Source organism: Balaenoptera physalus (assembly GCF_965194825.1).
Source record: "Balaenoptera physalus genome assembly, chromosome: Y".
NCBI classification, from domain to species: domain Eukaryota; kingdom Metazoa; phylum Chordata; class Mammalia; order Artiodactyla; family Balaenopteridae; genus Balaenoptera; species Balaenoptera physalus.
Genome location: NC_138904.1, coordinates 4589985 through 4616204, shown reverse-complemented (window position 1 = coordinate 4616204; position 26220 = coordinate 4589985). Strand labels below are relative to the sequence as shown.

The 26220-nt window shown below is 42.9% G+C and overlaps 1 protein-coding gene across 3 annotated transcripts in view; it reads left to right on the top strand.

Annotated features, from left to right (window-relative positions):
- Positions 1-26220, top strand: part of LOC309653444 (pseudouridine-5'-phosphatase-like) — a 449022-nt gene that overhangs the window by 154691 nt on the left and 268111 nt on the right. The window lies entirely within an intron of this gene.

The window sequence follows — 26220 nt, the reverse complement described above, 5'->3', positions numbered from 1 at the left end:
TGGAGCCTTCAGATAAGATCCCAGCCCTGGCCAGCACCTTGATTGCAGCCTCATGAAAGATCCTGAAGCAGAAGACGTAGCTACCCCACGACAAGAGCTCTGTCCCAGAGAAACTATAAGATAATAAGTATGTGTTGTGTTAAACTGTTAAAGTTTGAGGATCATTGGTATGTAGACAGCTAATGCATGGAGTTTGGACATTACCCTAAGGGGAACAGAAAGCAATTTCTGTAAACAAAAAAATACATGAAAGAAAATTTTGCTTAATAGGATCCTGGTAGGGAGGCTCCTGCAAGCTATTAGCAACTTGGGGTGGGAGATGAGACCTTACCGACCATATTAGCCAGGGTTCTCCAAAGAAACAGAACCAATAGGATATATATTGAAATGAAATGAAATGAAAAAGGAGAAGTTACAACAGACACTGCAGAAATACAAAGCATCCTAAGAGACTACTACAAGCAACTCTATGCCAATAAAATGGACAAGCTGGAAGAAATGGACAAATTCTTAGAAAGGTATACCTTCCAAGACTGAACCAGGAAGAAACAGGAAATATGAACATACCAATCACAAGGAATGAAATTGAAACTGTGATTAAAAATCTTCCAACAAACAAAAGTACAGGACCAGATGGATTCACAGGCAAATTCTATCAAACATTTAGAGGAGAGCTAACTCCAATCCTTCTCAAACTCTTCCAAAAAATTGCAGAGGAAGCAACACTCCCAAACTCATTCTATGAGGCCACCATCACCCTGATACCAAAACCAGACAAAGATACTACAAAAAAAGAAAATTACAGACCAATATCACTGATGAATATAGATGCAAAAATCCTCAACAAAATACTAGCAAACAGAATCCAACAACACATTAAAAGGATCATACACCACGATCAAGTGGGATTTATCCCAGGGATGCAAGGATTCTTCAATATACGCAAATCAATCAATGTGATACACCCTATTAACAAATTGAAGAATAAAAACCATATGATCATCTCAATAGATGCAGAAAAAGCTTTTGACAAAATTCAACACCCATTTATGATAAAAACTCTCCAGAAAGTGGGCATAGAGGGAACCTACCTCAACATAATAAAGGCCATATATGACAAACCCACAGCAAACATCATTCTCAATGGTGAAAAACTGAAAGCATTTCCTCTAAGATCAGGAACGAGACAAGGATGTCCAGTCTCACCACTATTATTCAACATAGTTTTCGAAGTCCTAGCCACGGCAATTAGAGAAGAAAAAGAAATAAAAGGAATACAAATAGGAAAAGAAGAAGTAAAACTGTCACTGTTTGCAGATGACATGATACTATACATAGAGAATCCTAAAAATGCCACCAGAAAACTACTAGAGCTAATCAGTGAATTTGGTAAAGTTGCAGGATACAAAATTAATGCACAGAAATCTCTTGCATTCCTATACACTAATGATGAAAAATCTGAAAGAGAAATTATGGAAACACTCCCATTTACCATTGCAACAAAAAGAATAAAATATCTAGGAATAAACCTACCTAGGGAGACAAAAGACCTGTATACAGAAAACTATAAGACACTGATGAAAGAAATTAAAGATGTTGCCAACAGATGGAGAGCTATACCATGTTCTTGGATTGGAAGATTCAATATTGTGAAAATGACTATACTACCCAAAGCAATCTACAGATGCAATGCAATCCCTATCAAATTACCAATGGCATTTTTTACGGAGCTAGAACAAATCATCTTAAAATTTGTATGGAGACACGAAAGACCCCGAATAGCCAAAGCAGTCTTGAGGGAAAAAAACGGAGCTGGAGGAGTCGACTCCCTGACTTCAGACTATACGAGAAAGCTACAGTAATCAAGACAATATGGTACTGGCACAAAAACAGAAACATAGATGAATGGAACAAGATAGAAAGCCCAGAGGTAAACCCATGCACCTATGGTCAACTAATCTATGACAAAGGAGGCAAAGATATACAATGGAGAAAAGACAGTCTCTTCAATAAGTGGTGCTGGGAAAACTGGACAGCTACATGTAAAAGAATGAAATTAGAACACTCCCTAACACCGTACACAAAAATAAAGTCAAAATGGATTAGAGACCTAAATGTAAGACTGGACACTATAAAACTCTTAGAGGAAAACACAGGAAGAACACTCTTTGACATAAATCACAGCAAGATCTTTTTTGATCCACCTCCTAGAGTAATGGAAATAAAAACAAAAATAAACAAATGGGACCTAATGAAAATTCAAAGCTTTTGCACAGCAAAGGAAACCATAAGACAAAAAGACAACCCTCAGAATGGGAGAAAATATTTGCAAATGAATCAACAGACAAAGGATTAATCTCCAAAATATATAAACAGCCCATGCAGCTTGATATTAAAAAAACAAACAACCCAATCCAAAAATGGGCAGAAGACCTAAATAGACATTTCTCCAAAGAAGACATACAGATGGCCAAGAAGCACATGAAAAGCTACTCAACATCACTAATTATTAGAGAAATGCAAATCAAAACTACAATGAGGTATCACCTCACACCAGTTAGAATGGGCTTCATCAGAAAATCTGCAAACAACAAATGCTGGAGAGGGTGTGGAGAAAAGGGAACTCTCTTGCACCAACAGGTGGGAATGTAAACTGATACAGCCACTATGGAGAACAGTATGGAGGTTCCTTAAAAAACTAAAAATAGAATTACCATATGATCCAGCAATCCCACTACTGGGCCTATACCCAGAGAAAACCATAATTCAGAAAGGCACATGCACCCCAATGTTCATTGCAGCACTATTTACAATAGCCAGGTCATGGAAGCATCCTAAATGCCCATCGACAGACGAATGGATAAAGAAGATGTGGTACATATATACAATGGAATATTACTCAGCCATAAAAAGGAACGAAATTGGGTCATTTGTAGAGACGTGGATGGATCTAGAGACTGTCATACAGAGTGAAGCAAGTCAGAAAGAGAAAAACACATATCGTATATTAACACATATATGTGGAACCTAGGAAAGTGGTACAGATGAACTGGTTTGCAGGGCAGAAATAGAGACAGAGATGTAGAGAACAAACGTATGGACACCAGTGGGGGAAAGCGGTGGGGGGGTTGGGGTGGAGGGGTGCTGAATTGGTCGATTGGTATTGACATGGATACACTGATGTGTATAAAATGGATGACTAATAAGAACCTGCTGTATAAAAAAAAAGAAGAAAAAGAAAAGAATGATACAGTCTACAATTTTCACTGGGTTTACATTCAATTAGAATGAGCTAACATTTTTGAAAGCCCAGTTTAAGTGGTTACTGCTTAGACTAGTAGATTTGGGGTCCACCTTAGAGACAAAATGGGATAACTCTGTGTGGTGTATGTCCATTCCCGTCCGAGGCCACCCTGCTCTCAACTCTGCCCTGTTGGGTGTGCTGACTTTAGACCAAGTCTGTGTGATGCGACTCTTAAAATATCATCTCCGTTTCAAAGCCCCAGATTAGTAGGTGTTCTTTGTAAAGCGAGAAGACAACTGTAAGCCTAAGGAACGCAGTGGAGATGAGCTGTGATCCTGCCCCTGGAATGATCAACGTACACGTTTCCCATACTCGCTTCAATGTAGCAACACCTGGAGAATTTTTTTTCTTTTCCCCACGAAATGGCATCATTATGTAAAACTGTTTTGTGGGTTTTGGGGTTTTTTTAGTCTTTTATATATCATTCCCATCTTTCTGTACACTTCTAATACCCTCTACTGTCACTGTCATTGGTCAGACGTCCCTCCACTTGTGAATATTGCAAAGTTTTTCGTACCTCTTTCACTTCATTGGACATTTAAGGTGTTGGCAATTCTGCTACAATCACCTTGTAGTCAAATGATTCTTTATATCTGTGTTTATCTCATTCCGATAAATTCCTAGAGGTTGAGTTTCTGAGTTCAAGGGTGTACATAAGTGTATGATTTCTTTGCTGCAGCATTTCTCTTTCAGTTTTGCCAATTTATGCTTTCCCCAGTAAGGTATAGAACTCCCCATAGCCATGCCTGACACCCTGACAACCCTTGGCACCCCAATCAAAAGAACTCTTAGAGGGAAGGGGGAGGGACAAAATAGGGGTAGGGGATTAAACGATGTAAACTACTATGTGTAAAATAAATAAGCTACAAGGATATATTGCACAGCACAGGGAATAGAACCAATATTTTATAATAATTTTATATGGAATATAATCTACAGAAATATCAAATCACTATGTTATATACCTAAAACTAATAAAATATTGTAAATCAACTATACTTCAATAAAATAAAATATTCAAACTCAAAAAAAAACACTTGTAATCTTCATAGATTTTACTTTTTACATTTTCATCATTTAAATATGCATTTCTTTGATTTTCTGGTGTTATTGACCACAGTTCCTTCATCAATTGTTGCTTCATCTTCTTTGCCCACTTTTTAAATTAGTGTTTCCTAGTACTTATAGTTTAAAAACAGGTAAAATACAAATAGGTTTTAAGGCACATGTTTAAATATTTGTTTTTAATGACAAAAAGTGCAAAACATACAAAAATGCAAATGTACGTCGGAAATCACTGTCTCCTCATCCTCAGCCTTTATCCCAGTCCTTCTTCCAAGTTTTCACCTTTCTGGAGTAATAACCATATCGGGTCTGTGTTCTTCCAGACCCTTTAGTATGCACATACAATACACTGTCAGAACCTATAGTGTATTTTTCTCATAACGTGGAGTCATCCCAAATATTCTGTTGTGCATATAGCTTAGAGGTCTTTCTAATGCCAGAACTGAAGTGCCACCCGCTGCGTTCCTCTTTGAACAGACCGGGTCTCAGAGGTTGGAGCAGGGCACCAAGTTTATCGTTTCCTTTTACGTTAAAGGCAGTGGCCATTCGTGGGTCGGCGCTCGTCTCCCGAGACTCTTCAGATCAAATCGTTCCACTTGCCTGACTAGGAGAGACAGTAGGATCAGCCTGACGGGCTCCTGGGCGATGATTGGGGAGGTAAACGGGATGGGGGGGGGGTCCCCGAAGAGCCTCGGGGGTGGAGACTCTGAGGAAGGTGCCCGGGCACAGAACCTGAAGCCCACACACCTCCAGGGGCGGCTCTTGGCCCAAGATGCGTTGGGCTCCGTGTCAGCGTTGGATCAACTTAGTCAACAGAAACAATACAGACGCTCCCCGACGTACAGGGTTTGGACTTTACGGTGGGCGGAAGGGATACTCATTCAGTAGAAACCGTGCTTCAGACTGAGAACGTTGGTGTTTTCCCGGGCTAGTGACCGGCAGCCCGTCCTCCGTCGCGATGCTGGGCAGCGGCCGCTCCCCGTCGGCCTGGGATCACAGGGTGAACGTCCCTAACGCTTAGAACCCTTCTGCTTCTCGCTTCCACTACAGTGTTCAATAAATCACATGAGGCCTTCAGCACATTAGTATAAAACAGGCTCTGTGATAGACGATTTTGCCCCGCTCTAGGCTAGTGCCAGTGTTCTGACCACAGGTAGGGTGGGCTGGGCTAGTCTCTGATGTTTGCTAGGTCAAGTGTATTCAATGCATTTTCTCCTTACAGTATTTTCAATTTACGACGCTTGATATGGACATAGCCCCATTGTAAGTGGAGGAAGACCTGTAAAACGTTCAGGACAGTAGCAGGAGCCTGGAACGGACAAGCCTGTACCACAAAAATGACCAAATCGAAGGAAGTGAATCTGGACTTCTTGCTTCTTTATTTTTCCCCGTCTCTGTTCATGTTAAGTGACGTAGGCATGGCCTTAGGTCATAAAGCCTTGAATGGAAGGGAGTGGATGTGTTTAAGCGGTCTATGAGGGAGAATAAAATATCCATGTCTGCCTCCAGTGGCTGGTGTGTGGGATGCTTTGTGAAGTGTTGAAAATGTGGTACCGATTAAGAGAGTTTAAAACTTGTGCTGAAAGGCGATTGCTCTTTTCTGCTGAAATGCCAACCTCACACTCTTGCGTTTTAGGTATTGCGAGTAGAGATAACAACTACCCACTGAATATTTCTGCTCCTCATAAAAACACGGTCTTCCAGAATGTCAAGGTTTGATTCCTCACCTCTCTGGCTGAATGTCTAACATTTGGGGTGAATGTTGCCTGCTTCCTCAACACTTTACATTCAAGCGTTTGGTTAGAATTTTCATTCAATTCCAGGCCTGTGATCCACAATCACAAAAACCCAAATCACAAAAATCTGGGATAATAAGTGAAATAGTTTCACCTCTGGGCTGAAGTACATGTTTGAGTCACAGCCCCCTGGGTGAAAAGACTTTCTGCCGAGATGAAAGAAACCGTTAAAATATTTTAGATACTAAAGTAACTGCTGACAAGCTAATTGGCAAAGGAGGAAATGTTCTATTATTCTATCACATATTTTAGAAGTCCTGGTGATTAAGACTATCTGCAGATGCGTAGGTGGCAGCAGAATTTGGGAATATGTATGAAAGTCTTAAAATGTACGTCCTATATAAAAGCCCTCCTTGTCCCCAGCATATGTGAAAAGTGCAAGAATTCGATAAGTAGTACGTAATAGTAGTGATATTGAAGCCCTGCGTTGGGATTTTGGGTACCTAGATAGGCATGTGAGCACGCACTTACTACAGCATCTTGATGAGATGCTCCTTTGTGTACTAGTTTCCTCTGGCTGCTAAAACAAAGTGATCCACATGGGGTGGCTTCAGCGACCGAGATTTATTCTCACAGTTCAGGGGCCAAGAGTCGCAAAACCAAGGTGTCCGCAGGGTCCTCCTCTCTCTGAAGGCTCTAGGAAATAATCCTCCCTTGCCTCTTCCAGCTTCACATGGCCCCATCCTTGGCTCCTTGGCCTGTGGCAGCATCCCTCCAATCTCGGCCCGTATATATCCAGGGATGCTAAGTTGTCTCCTCAGCTTTTCCCCACCAAACAGAAGCAGGGAACACCGTGGCTGGAAAGTGAGTACTCGACTCTCATTCGCCCCAAACCCCAACAGGGAGCCCTAATGGACCACATCCAAAGTTACGCGTGCCACTCTTGTAGCCCAGCCCAGAGGAGACCTTGAGTTGGGACCAAAGCAAGTTGCACGGGTTTCCTTGCCTCCAGTCCCGCACCTAAGACTGGGATAGTTCCCCCTAATGGAAAAGGACGACCTTCTCCCATGCAGAGAAGAGCTGGCTCCAGAGTCTAGGCCAGTCAGGCTGAGAGCTTCTTCCCTGGGGGCTGGTGCAGACAGCTCGTGGTGCAGTGGGGCTAGGAGACAGTGCCAGGCAGGCTTTGATCACCAGGGCAGCCCAGGGAGAGAGAAAGAATCCAAAAGAGCCAGAGCCCGGAGCACCCCAGCCCCGTGGAAGGAGAAGTTGAGGGAGGGGTACTCGCTCTCATGAGAACCCTCCCGACAGAAAGCAAAGAGGAAACCGTTCTTCTGTGATTTGACAGGCACTGCGTGTCGGAAACTGCAGAGGAAAATATTTAACAAGTTGTTGGGTCGTTTCTCATAGACGCCTTCAGGTGAGCTCCCTTATGACAAGCAGACCACTTTCCCCTCCCCTGCTACCCACAAGGTAATTCCCTGATGGGGCTTAGGTTGTATGAGATACAGTTTGTCATTTTAAAGTTTCAGGAAACTAGAGTTGCACCGGTCCGTCCCCAGCTTGTGGCTGATGAACAATTTCTTATTTCCTGTAATTCGGTTCTTGTAAATATGGCACTTTGGCCTGACCTCGTTGATTCTCACCAACACCCATCACTGTCATAATAACTCTGTCACTGTAGCCAGAAGATCAGCCATAGACAGTACGTAAGGCAATGCGTGTGGCTCTGTGCCAGTAAAACTTTATTCAAAAACCAGGGTAGAGGGCCCAGGTTTGGTCCCTGGGCTGTAGTGTGCCAACGCCTGCTGTAAACCATGAATCAAGCTGAGCCCCCCAGAAGAGCTTTAGAACCTTTATTTTCGAAATAAAAAGAGGCTAAATGTTAGAGGCCCAAGATTCCGTCTCCATGCTTTCAGACCTCTTCACCGCAATGTCCTTTATTTCTTGAGTTCAGTGACCACAACCATGTATCAGGAAGAGCTAATTCAATGTCAGTGATGCCATACGTAGAAATGATGGTTTACAAATCTTTGTGTTTTGGAAAGATCTTTTTTTCTTTTTTAAGATTTCTTTAATATTTATTTTATTTATTATTATTTATTTTTGGTTGTGTTGGGTCTTCGTTGCTGCACGCGGGCTTTCCCTAGTTGCGGCGAGCGGGGGCTGCTCTTCATTGTGGTGCGCGGGCTTCTCATTGCGGTGGCTTCTCTTGTTGTGGAGCATGGGCTCTAGGCACACGGGCTTCAGTAGTTGTGGCACGCGGGCTCAGTAGTTGTGGCGCGCAGGCTTAGTTGCTCTGCAGCATGTGGGATCTTCCCGGACCAGGGCTCGAACCCGTGTCCCCTGCATTGGCAGGCGGATTCTTAACCACTGTGCCACCAGGGAATCCCTGGAAAGATCTTTGTGGGATTCCTTCTTTAACAGCTATCTAGAACTCTTGAGTTTTATTTATGTTTTTTTCATGGAATAGCATCTCCAAGTTGTAACAATAAATATGTCTTTTAAGTACTGGGAAATTCATGCTAGAATAAAAGATTCTTTTCTCTAATGCTATGGCTTTTGTGACACCTCTAAGGTAGCCTCTCATAGATAGTAACACATTTCCTCCCAACTTTGGCAAGACTGTTGATAAGGATAAAAATCTCTCTCATTTCAGTGGAAGAGAAATTGCGTTTCCTCCACGTCCTTAAATGTAAAGATTTCACCAGATTCCTTAAAACGAGGGACAGAACTTAGAGACAAAAAGTCATGGTTCAAATAAATCAAAAGAACCCAAAAGTTGAGAATAAGTTTGCAGAAAGATAATTTTAAGCATACGTTATAATTGGTCTGCCGGAGTACTTATCCGTTATCTGCTTTTTTTAGTTATTACCAATTTTCTGGGACATAATGGATAATTGAGCTTAGGAATTTGAAAGTAAAATGTGACAGTTGCATAAAGGTTTAGTGTTCACCTTTGCACCTCTTAGCTTTGGCAGGGTTGGTGTGCAAGAAAAAAAAGTTGCTTTATGAAGGTCGTTCTTAAATTGACATAATTCATGTGACCCTTGACCTGAAAGGGTCCCTCCCCTTGGCGAGGCTGGATCCCACCTCTAATTCTTCTGGCAGAACAAATGCTCGACTCTGCAAAGACGAAAGGATGGCCTTTAGCAAGTACGACGTATGAGATGTGCTTTTCCAAGAAAGTGGCAGAAGAGAAAAATCCTTGCACGCCAGCCTGCACGATTAGGAGCTGCAGAAACTCGTGCCTCACGTGTGTAATTGCGGGGGACAGGGCCTCCGGGCAAGAACCATCCATCACCGCTCAGGCGCTTGATCGTAACACGTGATGGAGCGCAGGCGAGCTGCCTTCACCTGTTCAGTATGAAGTCATCAGCCTGCCTGGACGGCCCCGCTCTCTGACTGCAAAGCTGAGTTCATACAAAGTTGCCACGCAGAGGACCAAAGACAGGCGGGGCTTTGGAAGTTGGCTTTAAGAAGTTCTTCTGCACGGTGCACACATGAACACACGCACACACATACCGTTATTTATGAACACGTATTTAATTAAAGCTTACATGAGGTGTTCACGGAACTAATTTTTACTAATTTAAGAGCTTTTGGGCATGAAGCCACATAAGAGTTAAATATCTTTAAGCTCGCATTTTAAACAGTAAAGATGTTTTTTTAAATAGCAAGGGAGATTTTGAATCTCCTCACCACAGCTGAGAAGAAAAGAAGTGCAGAGCAAAATGATCTATGTTGTTTATCTCGGGCCGAGTCTCCCGGGCACCCCAGGTTGGGTCCTGCCCCCAGCTGCAAAGGTCCCCTCCAGCTGAGATTCTCCACATTTCAAGATCCCCGCACATGAGAGCTGCCTCCCTTAAATCTTCTGATTTACAATGACTTTCTCGGTAGCAATTAGGAATAGAAGCAGAAACGGCAAAAGCCCTGAGTTTCCTGGCTTCATCCGCTTTCATCCCAGGGTGTATAACAAATCTACCTAATTATTCCCTTACCGTTAGACATTTTTGCTTTTAAATATAACACGAGCTCAAACCTTCACATCCTTAGTACTTCCCTCTCCTCATTTCGGGAGGAAGCTTCTCAAGGTAGTGGTCCATGCTTGCTCTCTCCGTTTGCTGACTCCCATTCGCTCCCGGGCCAGTTTCAGCCTGGCTGCTGGCCCCTCCACCCCACCCAAACAGTTCTCAGCAAGGGAAACCAGTAATTCTGAATTGCTCCTTGACACAGACCTGTATTTCAGAGCTTCGTTCTTATGGGACTTCTCAGCAAGCTGGCCACTTCCCCGGTGGCACACCTCTCTCCTGTCTCATCCTTCCTTACCGACAGGTCCTTCTGTGTCCCTTTTGGAGGCTCATCCGCCTCTGCCAGACCTTTATGTGCTAGAGATGTCTTTGTCCTGGGCCCTCCCCTCCTCTGCCTCTGTGGCCTGTGCCCAGGCCATCTTACCCAACCCTGCAGCTCCACTGGGCAAGCAGCTGTGGATGATCTGCCTGAAAGGATAACAGAGTGTTTACTCCAGGCGTTCCACGTACCTGATCCTCATAGGATCCCGAGGAGGGAGGGCCTGATACTGTGATTCCCCTTTGACAGATGTGGAAACAGAGGCAAGTAAAGATGAAGTAACTTGGCAAGGTCCATACCTAGGATGCGGCAGAGTCAGGATGTAACCCATTCCCTCTGTGCCCATCAACATGACACTTGCCACGCCATCTCCTGAGCTCTGGATCCATTTACCCAGATTCTTCAACATCTTTTCAAGCTCAACGAGTCTAAAACTAAGCATACGAAGTTGGACACCTGGTCCTTTTCCAGCATGCTCCGTCTCTGTGAACGGGACCACCAGCCCTCCAGCTGTGTAAGCCTGAAACTGACGACTCTTGACAGTCGTTCCTTCTAAGAGTCATTCGGATCAGCAAACGATGACACCCAGCCGTGGTGGGCGTGGCCGAGTCAGCTCAGAGGCCAGGGCTCCATGTGTGCAGAGCTCCACCCAGCGTTCAGGGAGCTGCCATCCAGTGCGGACCATGGCGCCCATCCGCCAGGTCTCGGAATGCCACCGGAGCTGAGCATCGCACTGAAGTTCCAGGAGAAAAAATGAAGGAAAAAGCAAGGTCAAGAGATCGAGTGCTGGGACCTTGACGGATGCAAGCTTGAGAAGACAGCCCCCAGACTGCTAGTTTCCACTTCACCTCATCAAGGGGACCACCTTCCTTGCCTTGCTCTCATTGGAGGGTCACAGGTGGGCTGTGGTCATCGTTGCCCTGAGGAAGAACTAGAAGGTTCTACCCTTCACCCGGTGCCCCTTCCACCACGTCCGTTTGCTCCTTCCCACACCCCTCGGAAACTAGGAAGTTCTGTTGTTAACAGTCCCCTGGGGCAGAAGGAAATGCTCGGTCACCGGTGCATTCTGGGACACACAGCCCCGTCACAGGGAAGGATGCATCGTCCCGTCATACGAGAGGAGATTTATGTAGGGCTTGGGACAGGACGAGCCCTAAGGGACTGTGCATTGGGCAAAGTGTCATTTTGGGGGTAGATCAGTACAAAATAGGGTTGCTAGGTAAAACACACTGTGCCCAGTTGTATTTGAATTTCACGTAAATGTGGAACATACTTACACTGAAACAATTTGTTGTTTATCTGACTTCCAAATTTGAGTTTCCTGCATTTTATATATTTGCTAAATAAATATGGCAACCCTCATACAGTGTAATTCCTGTGTAACGTGACGTTGGCCTCTGGTTTCTGATCTGTGCAATACATGATTGACACCACTGGCCAGAAATAAATATTTAAATACAGTGATGTTTCTGTACGACCAGGGTCTTCAAATTGGGTCCACGTATCCCTGAGGCATGAGTGATTTGGAGTACACAAAGTTATAGGATAATCATGGTTACATTTTTTGAGGTGTCAGGTATGGGAAGTGGGAAGAAATTTATCACACGTTTTTGGGGAGGGATCAGTTTTATTGCATGATAAGTGGGAAGTAATTTTTGACACTGCCTCATGGAGGTGTCAATTTTTTGTCATTTATAATTTTAATTTTATATTATACTTCATATTGGGATATTCTTATGGGATGGAATGACAAACTTACTTGAAATTTTCAGACAAAATGTAAGATCTCAACGAGATTTCACGTGTTATTCTACACACCCCAAGAATCACTTTGTGCTGTAGTGAGGGCATCTGAGTTGGAGAGGTTGAAGAGAACTGTTTGGGTCTGGAGTTGCCCGCAGAGTGAGATGAAGAGAGACTGTATTTGAATCAAATTGATGGCTGCAGAGGGTTCGAAGCACTAGGCCCAACTGAGGGTCCCACAGCTCTGAGTGTCACCCTGTCAGTGAGAACTTTATCTGCTGAGGGACACGAGGACTTCCTTTTCCTTTAAGCAGAGGAAGTTACTTCCCAGAGTTCTCAAAGTCACTTACCAAACACCTCGTAGAAAAAAACAAAGGAGCTTTTCTGGTCCTGCCATCCTACTGCCCAGAACATAGTAATTTTAGTTCTTTGTAGAGTTAGAGGCACTATAAAGAATCGTTTTCTTAGTATCCATTGGTGGCCATGGCTAAAACCATTTGTTGGAAGAAATGGTGCCGGTTACTTTAAAAAAAAAAAAATAAAAGCATGATTTTAGAGATGTTGGTGGAGAGTTTATCAGACTCGTCCTGGGCAAGCCAAGCCAAAGGGCACCGTTCCCCACTTCCTCCAGACTAGTTGTAAAAATGAGGTCATTCTATAGAAAGCACAGAAATGCCGTTGGCATAATTTAGAGTTCCATTCTTGGTAGCAACAGACGCGTGATAAAATGGTTTTGTAAAAGAACAGAGAATAGTTGAGGAAAGTCCTATATAGCCATCTTGCACTTTCAGTAATTGTTTGTAGACTAAAGAACAGGATGGCATTAATTAAACTGAATTAGTGCTGGGCTTCCTCCTTTTTCCCTTTCAAAGGCTTTGTGTTGCATTCCGTTTTCGTGGAATTAGCATCATTTTAAAAGAAGAAAAGGGGAACAAAGGCTTCAAAGAAAAGATCACGCTTTTCAGACCTGTAATTTAAGTTTTGCTGTTCCCATTTAAATGTGCCCGTAATTCTCGCTTCCTTTGTGTTTCACATTGTGTGTTTACTCAGTTATATTTTTAGACACACTAATTCCGTAGCTCGTGTCTGTCTGACTGCTACCAGAAGGCTGAGAGCAGACACAGGCACAGAATTGGTTTTGAAGGATTCGTCTGGCAAGGAGGGAACATTTACTCTAGCTTAAAATGTAGCGCCATCTTGGAAAGGAGCATGGCGGCCACAATGGAACCTACCCAAGGAAGCACGAGAATCCACTCTTCTTGCTCCTTTGCCCTTCCAAATTCTGCCACCCACACCTTTTACTCAAAGATCAAACCCTTTCACGCCACTTGTTTACGAGACATATGGCTGCATGGGGCACTGGAATTTACCTGAGGCTCAGAGTTTGGAGAAGAGAAGCACAGATTAAGACATGTAACCCTTGCCTTCTGTCATACCAACATATGAGACAAAGAGAAAAAAACAAGAACGGAGGAAAGATGAGAGAAATTAATCACCTGGCTACAGCTAACTCCCCTACACAGGAACCTTCAAGTTGAGAAGTTTCAAAGATGTGGACGTGTGTTCCATCAGTGTCAGGCACGAGTGAAATTGCAGCTTGCCCTTCATCTCCTATTGCTGACGATCCTTCAGCCCTACCATCTCCCGCCTCCTCTCCCTCCTCCAGTCAGTAACTCTTCCTGCCTGTTCCCTCGATGCCAGCCCCTGGATGCCCGCTGTTGTACTGGACTACTGTACTTTCCCAGATACTGTACTGTGAGATTAAAAGTGTTTTCTTTATTTTTGGGTTGTTTGTTTTTTATGTATTATTTGTGTGAAAAGTGTTATAAACCTATTACTGTACAGTACTATATAGCCGACTGTCTTAGTTGGGTACCTAGGCTAACTTTGTTGGACTTACGAACAAACTGGACTTATGAATGCGCTCTAGGAACAGAATTTGTTCGTATGTAGGGGACTTAGTGTACCAGCATATTTACAACCAAGTGTTTGGGGTCACATTGTTTAGGTATTGAATCTAGAGGAGTGACTCAATTTCTCCTTATGAAAAGGATAACGTTTAATCATCTAATCATAGGCAGAAATGTCTCACTTTAAAGCAGAATATAAAGGACATTGAAATAGAAGGTAAAAGAGGTTTCCTCTGTATTTGTTCTTTTTTTTTTAACATCTTTACTGGAGTATAATTGGTTTTACAATATTGTGTTAGTGTCTGCTATATAACCAAGTGAATCAGCTATACATATACATATATCCCCATACCCCCTCCCTCTTGTGTCTCCCTCCCACCCTCCCTATCCCACACCTCTAGGTGGTCACAAAGCACCGAGCTGATCTCCCTGTGGTATGCGGCTGCTTCCCACTAGCTATCTATTTTACATTTGGTAGTGTATATATGTCCATGCCACTCTCTCACTTCGTCCCAGCTTACCCTTCCCCCTCCCCGTGTCCTCAACTCCATTCTCTACGTCTGCGTCTTTATTCCTGTCCTGCCCCTAGGTTCTTCAGAACTATTTTTATTTTCTTTTTTTTATATTCCATATATATGTGTTAGCATACGGTATTTACTTTTATCTTTCTGACTTACTTCACTCTGTATGACAGACTCTAGGTCCATCCACCTCACTACAAATAACTCAATTTCATTTCCATTTATGGCTGAGTAATATTTCATTATATATGTGCCACATCTTCTTTATCCATTCATCTGTCAATGGACACTTAGGTTGCTTCCATGTGTTGGCTACTGTAAATAGTGCTGCAGTGAACATTGTGGTACATGACTCTTTTTGAATTATGGTTTTCTCAGGGTATATGCCCAGTAGTGGGATTGCTGGGTCACATGGTAGCTGTATCTTTAGTTTTTTAAGGAACCTCCATACTGTTCTCCATAGTGGCTGTATCAATTTACATTCCCACCAACAGTGCAAGAGGGTTTCCTTTTCTCCACACCCTCTCCAGCATTTATTCTTTGTGGATTTTTTGATGATGGCCATTCTGACTGGTGTGAGGTAATACCTCATTGTAGTTTTGATTTGCATTTCTCTAATGATTAGTGATGTTGAGCATCCTTTCATGTGTTTGTTGGCCATCTGTATATCTTCTTTGGAGAAATGTCTATTTAGGTCTTCATGCCCATTTTTGGATTGGGTTGTTTGTTCTTTTGATATTGAGCTGCATGAGCTGCTTGTATATTTTGGAGATTATTCCTTCATCAGTTGCTTCATTTGCAAATATTTTCTCCCATTCTGAGGGTTGCCTTTTCATCTTGTTTATGGTATCCTTTGCTGTGCAAAAGCGTTTAAGTTTCATTAGGTCCCATTTGTTTATTTTTGTTTTTATTTCCATTTCTCTAGGAGTTGGGTCAAAAGGATCTTGTTGTGATTTATGTCATGGAGTGTTCTGCCTATGTTTTCCTCTGAGAGTTTTACAGTGGCTGGCCTTCCATTTAGGTCTTTAATCCATTTTGAGTTGATTTTTGTGTATGGTGTTAGGGAGTGTTCTAATTTCATCCTTTTACATGTAGCTGTCCAGTTTTCCCAGCACCACTTATTGAGGAGGCTGTCTTTTCTCCATTGTATATTCTTGCCTCCTTTATCAAAGGTAAGGTGACCATATGTGCGTGGGTTTATCTCTGGGCTTTCTATCCTGTTCCACTGATCTCTATTTCTGTTTTTGTGCCGGTACCATACTGTCTTGATTACTGTAGCTTTGTAGTATAGTCTGAAGTCTGGGAGCCTGATTCCTCCAGCCCCGTTTTTCTTTCTCAAGATTGCTTTGGCTATTCGGGGTCTTTTGTGTTTCCATACAAATTGTGAAGTTTTTTGTTCTGTTCTGTGAAAAATGCCGTTAGTAGTTTGATAGGGATTGCATTGAACCTGTAGATTGCTTTGGATAGTATAGTCATTTTCACAATGTTGATTCTTCCAGTCCAAGAACATGGTATAGCTCTCCATCTGTTTGTATCATCTTTAATTTCTTTCATCAGCGTCTTATAGTTTCCTGCATACAGGTCTTTTGTCTCCCTAGGTAGGTTTATTCCTAGGTATTTTATTTTTCTTGTTGCAATGGTCAATGGGAGTGTTTCCATAATTTCTCTTTCATATTTTTCATCATTAGTGTATAGGAATGCAAGAGATATCTGTGCATTAATTTTGTATCCTGCCACTTTACCAAATTCACTGATTAGCTCTAGTAGTTTTCTGGTAGCATCTTTAGGATTCTGTATGTATAATATCATGTCATCTGCAAACAGTGACAGTTTTACTTCTTTTCCGATTTGGATTCCTTTTATTTCTTTTTCATCTCTGATTGCTCTGGCTAAAACTTCCAAAACTATGTTGAATAATTGTGGTGAGAGCGGACAGCCTTGTCCCTGGATCACGGGACCCTGGCAGTTGCGGGCTGCACAGGCTCCTGGGAGGCGAGGTGTGGATAGTGACCTGGGCTTGCACACAGGCTCCTTGGTGGCTGCAGCAGCATCCTTAGCGTCTCATGCCTGTCTCTGGTGTCCGCGCTGATAGCCGCGGCTCACGCCCATCTCTGGGGCTCGTTTAGACAGTGCTCTGAATCCCCTCTCCTCGTGCACCCCGAAACAATGGTCTTTTGCCTCTTATGCAGTTCCAGACTTTTTCCCGGACTCTCTCCTGGCTAGCTGTGGCACACTAGCCGCCTTCAGGCTGTGTTCACACAGCCAACCCCAGTCCTCTCCCTGGGATCCGACCTCCGAAGCCCGAGCCTTAGCTCCCAGCCCCTGCCCGCCCCGGCAGGTGAGCAGACAAGCCTCTCAGGCTGGTGAGTGCTGGTCGGCACCAATCTTCTGTGTGGGGATCTCTCCGCTTTGCCCTCCGCACCCCTGTTGCTGCGCTCTCCTCCGTGGCTCCGAAGCTTCACCCCACTGCCCACCCCCCGTCTCTGCCAGTGAAGGGGCTTCCTAGTGTGTGGAAACTTTTCTTCCTTCCCAGCTCCATCCCAGAGGGGCAGGTCCCGTCTCTATTCCTTTGCCTTTGTTTTTTCTTTTTTCTTTTGCCCTACCCAGGTACGTGGGGAGTTTCTTGCCTTTTGGGAAGTCTGAGGTCTTCTGCCAGCGTTCAGTAGGTGTTCTGTAGCAGTTGTTCCACATGTAGATGTAGTTCTGATGTGTTTGTAGGGGTGAAGGTGATCTTCACATCTTACTCCTCTGCCATCTTGAAGGTCCTCTTCATTTTGTTTTTCTAAGACATGTCCTGCATCATATTTCGACTTGGGGATCATAATATTTGCCAAGAGATTTCAATCTCAAACACAACAGAGCTGCTGTTTCCTGGAACATTCTGGCATCTGAGAAGTGCACACTCCACCATCGGCTGCCCCTCCTCGTCGCGTCAGCCCACTGAAATGCGAGGACTTGTTGTGAGCCGTCTCAGCTCATACCTGCCGCACCGGGCTCTGTCTGCTCAGCTTGACTCTGACTCTCAGGGCCCTGCACCGTCTGGTCCCTGGTCACTTCCAGGGATGCTCGTCTTGAGACCCACGCACTCCTCTGGTGCTTCGGCCACCCCCCTTTTCTGCTCCGCTGGCCCCAAACTCACCCCCTTAGGACGGGGCAAGAGAGCAGAGGGTATGTGGAAAGGACGTTGTAACGTTTGATCCTGAGTTAGAATAGAAAGCGGAAAAAGAGTTGCTGAAGGCTGTGAGGAAAAACGAAAGATGGTAGGATCAGTGGTTGGAAGGTTCTCCTTGGGTGCAATGATTATAAACTTTCGGGCTCCAGAGAGAGACAGCAGGAAAATAGGAGGATATGGTCTAGGGTGGGATGTATGAAATTTATATTATGTAGAAGAGGCACCATTGCTGATTGAAAAGTAAAGCGTTCGACCCTAGAAGGGAGTGGCTGAGACGTGTGTAGGACAAGACCAGTGGGGGCAGGGAAGGAACTTTGGGGACCCACTCAGAGCCCCAGAGTTGGCATGTAGACCGGTGTGAGCTAAAGACGTCTGAGATTCAAAGGATGCAGAGAGAACCCTCCGTTTTCATGAGTCTTCTCTTTTAAATTTTCATTTGGGTTTAAAAGTTCATGTCTTCTAATTCTATCACTGAATTCACGAAGGCAACAAGATAAACCAAACAGGTGGCAATGCAACAGAATTTAGGAGAAGCGTCATTTCACTTCTGAATTTGAACGAGAACCGTACCCTTGCATCAAGATTTTCTACTTATGTTGAGCAGGGAGAAGAGGAAGGAGATTTTCTGCAGGTCCTGATGGCATGTCATGTATGTTTCAGCATTTCAGATAAACGATGATCTGCACTGGGGGGCCGCACTGCCTTTCGGCTGACACACAGTAGGACCCGAATGTCCACCAAATTGGACGGAACGGGATTTGGTTTTTGAGACGGGCTTACAAATGCCCATGTCACTGGGAGGTTCATAGCTTTTACTGAAAATTACAGGATCACAATATTTCTAGCACTCTGATTTTAGATGTTGAGATTTCCTCATTCAGTATGCATTTGTCAACTGCTTAGGTGCAAAAAGCTGAGAGAGACGCCGCAGTGGGAAATCAAAGCCGAGTCTAGAGCAGATTGATAAGGGCCGGTATCTCTGGCATCTTCCATAATTAACACATCCTTATCAGGCTTATTAGGAAACAAGAAACATTACAGAGGGAAGGTTAAGGATTGGCACTGGTTAAAGGTGAGATGGTGCAAATCTTAGCCAAAGGGCTGTGGTTTACTCTTTAGCGGTGATCTGGTACGAATGCATGCACTGACCCAGGGGACAGAGTTCTGTTTGTCTTCCCTGCTTGTCCCCAAACTACCCGTCACCCCATGAGCCTTTCCTTGCTTGGGGTGATTCGGCAGTTCATTAGAGTGGTCACAAAACGAGGTCTCAGGTGACTTTGTACAGTTACAATGATCACCCCACCCAAGAGTTCTCTAAGAGCCAGATCATTAAGTTCTGTTTCGAGGTAATTAACATTTTGCCACTCAGATCACTACAGAGGCATTGCACATCGAAGTTTGAAGCCACACCGTGTTAGTTTTGAACGAACACAAATTATAAGTCTGAATCCACAGCTTGGTGCCTCTTACACCATCCCTAGTTTATTTTTAGAGAATTTTTTTCAATGATTTCTCTTGTTTTTGTGTGTGTGTGTGTGTGTGTGTGTGTGTTTTTCTTTTTGGTTTTTTGCTATTTGTTTACTAACATGGTGTTTTCAAACTTGCTAACTTGTCAGCACAATGTAGAAAGTCTTTAATTTAGAATCAAAGTGCTATAAATAAAATGTAAGGAGAGAAAAGCTGGCATTTTTGTTTGCCTCTTGCATGTTTTTAAGATATTTTAATGCATGTTTTCCATAAACATAGAATGAACAAAATGTTAAGGGTTTTTTTGTTTTTGTTTTTTTGTTTTTTTTTTTTGGTGGATCCTGAATGTTTTTTGTTTCATTTTCCTGGAGAAACTCTGCATAGACATAGAAATAGTAATTTTATTAATTGCAACCTTGTTTTATAAATGCTTTTCAGTCAGCATTGAATGAAAGCAATGGATAATATTAACACTAATTCACACATTAAAGTTTCTTCAAAGTAGACAAGCTTTTGAGTAAAAGATGTCATAATCAAATCAGAACACTAGCTGCATCAGTGAACAAAGTTATGGATTTGCAGGATTAGTTCAGCAGCACCCCCATGGCATCAGCAGCCCAAGCTTCGTCTTTCTTCCTGCTCTGCCATCTTTATCATGTGGCTCTTGGCCTTATCGACCACATGGTGGCTGCGGCACTTCCAGACATCACATCCACATTCCAAGAAGGAAGAAAGGGGTAAAGTGTAAAGAGCTGAGAGAAATGTGCTGAGTCTGAGCCTCTTGCTAAACTTAATAAGATGGAGAATCATCCCATTGTTATTATTATTTTTTTTTATCTCATCATGTAGATTGGTTCTTGTGACTACTCTTAGCTGCAAAGAAATCTGGGAATGTGTGAGAAGAATGGAACGGAAAAAGGTGGAGTGAATGGTTTCGGGAAGCGGGACATAGAGTTTACCGTGGTCAGGCTCAGCACGGCTTACACATCATAATAACCACAGTTCAACAGGCAAGGCCTGAGTCCCAGACTTGTTGATCCAGTTTTCCAGGATAATTCTGCGTGTGTGTCTGCATGCGTGTGTGCATGTGTGTGTGTGTATGCACATGTGTAAGCCAGTAAAGTGCATGCCAGATTGATGACTGGGTAGAAACGGGTAGACATAGGTGTGATGGAGTACTTGTCAGCTTAACTGGATCATGGAGTACCCAGATCTTTGGCTGAACGTTGTTTCTGGATGTGTCTGGGAGGGTGTTTTCCAGAAGAGATTAGCGCTGACTTGGTAGGCAGAGTAAAGCAGATGGCCCTCCTCGGTGTGGGTGGGCCTCATCCAGTCTGCTGAGGGCCCTCATAGAACACAAAGGTGGAGGAAGGGAGAATGTGCCCTTCTCTGTCTGCCTGGTGGAGCTGGGACATTGGCCTGCACCTGCTCTCGGACTGGCACTTGCCCTACTGCCTGTCCTGGGTCTCTGGCCTTCAGACTCACACTGAATTACACCACTGGCTGTCCTGGGCCTCTAGCTTCCAGAGGGCAGATGGTGGGACTTTTCAGCTTCCATAGTTCCTCATAACAAATCACCTTTATATGTATATATAAAGAATATAGCTATGTGTACAAATATAAAGGATATATACACACATATATAAAGGATATATATAAGATATATAAACATAAGGGATATAGATATATAAAGCATACACATAAATATGAAAGATATAAATATATAAGAGACATATATATATTTAAAGGATATATATAAAGGGATGTATATGTATACATAAAGAATATCTAAAGAATATATATATATAGGATATAGATATATATAGGATACATATAAAAAGGATATACATATATAAAGGATATATATATAAAGATATATAGAGAAGGATATATAAAGAATATATATATAAAGGATATATATAAGATATAACAACATAAAGGATATATAAATAAAAATGATACCTATAAATATGAAGGATACATGCATATAAAGGATATATATATTTAAAGGATACATAGGAAGATATGTATATGGATATATGAAATATATGTAAAGGATATATATAAATGATATATATATATAAATGATGTACAGACACATGTATATGCATATATACGTATCGTGTTGATTCTGTTTGGAGGGACGACTACAGTGAAGGGATAGCATTGTATGTGTTCATGGGAGGAGTGACCTGAAGAAGCACAGCCAGTGTGGTGACCTGAGAAATGCATGTCCGTGAGGGATACAGCAGTACAGTGCTTTGGTTTCAAGTTTAAAATGAGTTAAAATCCTTGCCCGGACAGCCTCTCGCTGGATGACCTTGGCTGAGCTCCCGAAAGTCTGTTAAACGGAGCTACGGTTTCCTTTTCTGAAAGATGGCAATAATAATCCCTGCTGCAGAGATTAGGAATATTAAGTAAAATCACAGATTAAAACCCAGGGCAGTGATCATTTAACAGAGAGATGCTATTATGAACATTGTATCAGAGTCAGAATTATCCCTATGAGAAGCTTTTGAATGTTTTCCACTTAAAAGAGGTTCATTTAATCAGATACTTAATCGAAAGCCTCTTTTGTTGTGAGGTGGGGTTAGCAAAATAGACAAGAGATGGTCTCAGCTTTCAAGGGTCTTCACGTATATTCAGGAGACTAGACTGATGCACATAGACAAGGGGCTGTGATACAGAATATTACCAAGGCTCCAGTGTGCGGTCCAGATAATTATATTTTCTTATATAGTCACATCCTTCCTTTCTTTCCTCTTCTTTCCTCCCCCTCTGCCTCCTTCCCTCCTGCCATTTCTCCGTCTCTCCTTTCTCTAAGGTAGACAAGTGCAACCAGAGGTCACCAAAGCATCCCTTGAAGCTGGTGTATGTGTGCAGAAGTGGGGGGCAGGGTGCATTCATTAACTCATTCGAAAGGGCTTACAGCTGAAATGTTCTACAAATACGAAGGGAAACGTATCTCACTGAGGAGAGATACATATCCATTCCTTCTTTTTTAAAGATTATATTTGCTATGAAAAACTCATACATTTTGTATTCTCCTACATGTTTACTTTTTTTTCCATTTTTTATTTTTTTTAATTGAAGTATAGTTGATTTACAGTGTTGGGTTAGTTTCTGCTGTATAGCAAAGTGAATCATTTATACATATATCCATTCTTTTTCAGATTCTTTTCCATTATAGGTTATTACAAAATACTGTGCTTGTTGATTATCTATTTTATATATAGTGGTGTGTATATGTTACTCCCAAACTCCTAATTTATCCCTCCCCCCCGCCCTTTCCCCTTTGGTAACCATAAGTTTGTTTACTATGTCTGCATTGGTGGTATAGTGGTGAGTATAGCTGCCTTCCATTCCTTTAAAATGCTGAAACCTTTGAAGCAAGAGAGCAGCAAAAAGCTTATCATTACTCTGTTTTTATTTTTAATTTTTTAATAATGGCTGAAAGCAAATGATGCACGTATGACTTGGGCACATAAAGGCAGATTTCAGAAAAACACCTATGGGAAAGTGAGTAACTATTCACAGCATGCCTTCAAAATGAACTGCTTAGGAATGGCCGTGGAGAAAGGTAAAGGCTAGTGCTCTGTCTTAGCCGAAAGCAGTCTCAACACAGTTAAGGGGACTTCATTTAAACGACACATTTCTGAAAACACGTGACACTGGGAGCTTATGTTACTCTATACAGGAATGGAACACGATTGATAATTTATGAATTTATGTTATGTGCCTTTAGTTGTATGTTTACAATTTTTTAAATACAAAGTTACTTTTGTATTACAACGAGAAAAAAAAAAATCCCTGGTAGATTGTCAACACATTGTGAGACAATTCTTTTCATATCCAGGTGAGGTCACAGAGTAGAGAATCCAGGCGGATCCCTGTGAGTTCTTTCAATTCAAGTGTGAACTCTTTGAGCATCCTTATAATGTGGACACGGAATATGCATGTGTTTAGTCTGTGAAAATGCACTGTGCCGAGGAAATGAAGGGAGAGGTATCTTTCTAGGCTTTTCCATAGTGCTTTTTTCATAACGTGGGAAGCTTTATAGATATGCAAAATGTACTACATATTAAATACATGTTACATTTAATGTTGGAGACATGTAAGCAAACAATTTTTGCCTAAAAGCTTGTCTAAGCTTTCTCCTGGTGCAGTGTGTGTGTCTCAGATGATGACCATTGTTCCTGTCTGGCCATTGCATGCAACTTAAATATATTCAATGATGCACCCAAACTTTTTTTTTTTTTTGAGTGCACTAAAAATAAAATGTGCATGACACTCTACAAGGCTAAAGAGATGCTATTGAGAGTCCCTGTCAAAACAGATTTCTGGGGGACTTCCCTGGTGGTGCAGTGGTTAAGAATCCGCCTGCCCATGCAGGGAACACGGGTTCGAGCCCTGGTCCGGGAAGATCCCACATGCCACAGAGCAACTAAGCCCGTGCACCACAACTACTGAGCCTGTGCTCTAGAGCCCGCGAGCCACAACTACTGAGCCCGCGTGCCACAACTACTGAAGCCCGCACGCCTAGAGCCTGTGCTCTGCAACAAGAGAAGCCACTGCAATGAGAAGCCCGCACACCGCAACGGAGAGTAGCCCCCACTCGCCACAACTGGAGAAAGCCCGTGCACAACAACGAAGACATAAATAAATAAATTTATTTTAAAAAAGAGCAAACAGATTTCTGCAGCTGGCTGCATTCGCAAAAGGAAATGAAATATTTCCCTGAGCGAATCTCTTTTGTCACTGTCAGAGTTTTAGGTCCACGGTTCTGTGTGCAGGTTACAGACGTTAATTGCTAAAGCAGATAAACAAAAGTGTGTTGTCCTTCTTTCTTTTTAGGCTGTTTTAGCTTCTTGGTCCTCTACTATGTCCTGTGTGTATCTCACCTTATTTTTTCCCTATTTAGAACTACGCTGCTGGGGGAGGAATCTTGACGTGTATTTTAAAACACTTCACTCGTGTGACTTTTATATGATTTGGATATTGGGGGAGGGAATAAAACTAATACCATTTAGGAACACTTTTAGGCTCCCAGGTGAGAGAATTTGGAATGAAACGTAGTCATTGCTTCTTGAAATATTTTCTCTTTAAATGTAGAGTGACATACCACATATTTGGAATTTCATCATCCGTGAAAGGATCTCAAACTTGGAGATTGTGTACAGCCCAGGAGAATAGAGGTAGCCAATACTTTTTAGGCAATGTGTTTTCAAGAAAGTTTCTGATGAAGGATTGGAGTCTGTGAGATGGAAAAGAATGCACTTTTGAAAATTAGAACATCAATCTTTTATGCAAGAGAACTTTTATATGACTGTCTCAATAATCTTGATATATTTGTAAAAAGATTATTATTAACATGCCTAGACTATGGTAAAACCAGGACTGGGAAGGTCTTTCCCCAAAAAAGGCTCTTGGAAATTTAAAACACTTTAAGCAATGTTTCCTTGATGGCAATTTCTAAGGTTTTCCACAGTGAGTTTTCCATAACTTGGTAAGCTCTGTAGATCCAAAATGTAGTAGGTATTAAATATATGTTATCTTATACAGATAAGTGCTAGTTTCTCCAATTCAAATCATATACACATCAGTGTATAGTTAATCCAGGGGTAAAAGCAGTGAGTCACTAATAATCTAAACAGTACATAAATATATCGATCACTTTGACCCAGTAATTCCATTTCTAGAAATTCAACTTTAAGCAATTATTCGTGGTTTGTCTAAAAAATATAGGCCCCAGGATATTTGTTAAAGTTTCCCGTATAGAAATGAAACAAAGGAACAGTTTATATGCTCAACCTTAGTGGGCTGACAAAATTAATTCTGATGCATTCATGTTATAAGTTATGACATAGAAATGATTTTTTGACATGGGAAGGTGTTTATGACATTAAGAGGAAAAGGGAGGGTTTGAAACATGTTTTGTAAACTATGTTTGCAAATATAAGCAGAGAAAATGATTTGGAATGATTTACATAAAATTGCAGACAGAAGTTTTTTCTGGGAGAGGGGACTGTGCGTGTGGGTCATGCAGGACCCCTGGAGGGGCTGGAGGCTGAGCCCAGCCACGTGGGCGGTCGACCACGCTTAGCTGATGGAGCCCCAGTCCGGATGGACACGCAGGCTGGGCTGTGCTTCCCTGGCTGGCCACGCTCCACGCATATCCGGTTGTCAGTCACCGTTTCCGGGAGGAGGTGATGCTGCCCGAGACTCCTCGGGGGAGGACAGCTGGCAGTTCTCGTGTGGAACTTTCTGGGACTCTGCCCCCTGCCCCTGTGACTGTGGGTGATTTTAATCTGTGTCCTGTAGCTGTGGTAACACGAGTACGACAGCTTTCAGTAAGTTCTGTGCGTCTTCCTGGCAGATTACTAACCCTAAGGCTGGTCTTGAGGCCCTCTGAACCGGAGGTGGGCATCAGAAGAGAGGGTGGTCTTGTGGACTGCACCCTCAAAGGTTGCATCTATTGTTTCAATAATCAGAACTGTGGAGACCAAAACGTAGACTAGCGTGTGTTATGAGCACTCAGGTTTTGTCAGTCTCTGCCCCGTTGAAATGCCACTCCAGCTGTTTGCAGGACACCAGCTCCTTCACACCCCACAGAACCTCCCTTCCCTGGAATCAAAGAAGAGGCCCATCTGGCATGCGCCCCTATCTGTGACTGCATTATCCCACCTGGCCCCGATGTAGAGGCTGCCTGCCATAGTGCCGGAGACCACAGGCCACTAGGGTCCTCAGCTACACCTTCATCCGTTCATCCATGCAACACACTGGCCGGCATCTGATAGGGGTAAACCCCAAGCCAGCCTCCGGGGAGGGGGCAGCGAACAAACGGGGCAGGGCCCCTGCTCCCGTGGAGTGTGGACACAGGACAGGCGCCTACAGCTCACCGAACACTGCCCCCGTTTCCCACTTCTCTGCCTGTCTTCCTTGTTATGCCCTGTTC